This window comes from Triticum dicoccoides, chromosome 5A (genome assembly GCF_002162155.2).
Source record: "Triticum dicoccoides isolate Atlit2015 ecotype Zavitan chromosome 5A, WEW_v2.0, whole genome shotgun sequence".
NCBI lineage: Eukaryota > Viridiplantae > Streptophyta > Magnoliopsida > Poales > Poaceae > Triticum > Triticum dicoccoides.
Genome location: NC_041388.1, coordinates 352,040,972 through 352,042,310, shown reverse-complemented (window position 1 = coordinate 352,042,310; position 1,339 = coordinate 352,040,972).

Here is a 1,339-nt window from a genome sequence, read left to right as displayed (position 1 = left end):
GAGTGAGTCTCGTATGAGGTACATCGTGAGGATACGGAACAACGAGTGGACTCCTTGTTAGTGTCGTTTAGGGAAAGATAGTGATCGGATGCTTACCCCGGGTACTTGAGGTATCGCGGGGCGTGGATGACACGAAAGCTCCTCGGATCTTGTGGGTAAAGTGTGCAACCTCTGCAGAGTGTAAAACTATTCGAATAGCCGTGTCCATGGTCAAGGACAGTTGGGTAACCGCTCTTGGGCTACGTCCACATGTTACAAACCAGTGTGTGTGTTTGGATAAGTGGGGAGAACTACTTGGGTCAAGTCAAAGGACTTGACATGATTGATTTGGGTTGGTGCCCACTCTTTTTATGTTGATATCTGTAACCTGTCCTCATGGTGAATTGAATTCTCCTGATGCATGTCTTACAAGTTGTTGAGCATGTCATTGCACTCAAAACTAGCTTTCTGTAAAAATTTACCTATATCATACATTGTTGTACCTTGAACCAAAACATGGGTTGCTTGTGAGTACATTCAAAGTACTCATTGGCTTGCCACTGGTTATTTAATTGGCCAGGCATGGAAGAACAGGAGTTCGAAGAAGAAATCTTTGGAGACGATCATGCGAACTAGGACACTTCCCAGTCAGAATGCCTGTAGGGTTAAGGCAGATGGCATGGGTTCTACTTATCGACGAAGATTTCCGCTGCTTATGTTTCATTTGATGTTCAGCCCTTAAGGCTTTATCTATGTAAGACTTGACCATAATGTTCATAATTTGTGTAAGACGATATGTATGGATGTAAGACTCTTGTTATTCAGCTTCTGTGTGTTCAGTGAGCATTGATCTCTGGGAACACTGTACACGTGCATTCGGTGATCACGACTTATGAGTCGGGGTCCCCACATACCCGCTCTCCTTTGGAGGGAGTGGGAGCACTCTCCGCTTGCTCTTTGCTGTTATAGGAGGCGAGTCTGGCTTGAACCGGGACCATGTAGGCTGGAGGGAGGAATCCCTTGGTCTGAAGCGATACTAGCTCGCTATGCGGGATGGAGCACCTCTCCTAGTCTCCGGGCTTAGGGCTGGAAGGGCGAGAGGAGGAGTTGCGATGGCTGGCCATGGTGGAATGGACCTTTGTCGGATACGCTCTGATGAACATTCACGGAAGGGAGAAGGTGTGGTTTGGATCTAAATCCCCATTCCTTTAAATAGGCAGCTCATTTACGCGGCTAGGGGTGTAAATGTAAAAATACCCAGACTTTTCGTATTCGTTTGACACGTGGGAGGCGGCCATTATTGGGCGTAGAAGGCAAGGAGCGCTATATTATAAAAACCGGACATTATTCGACAGGTACA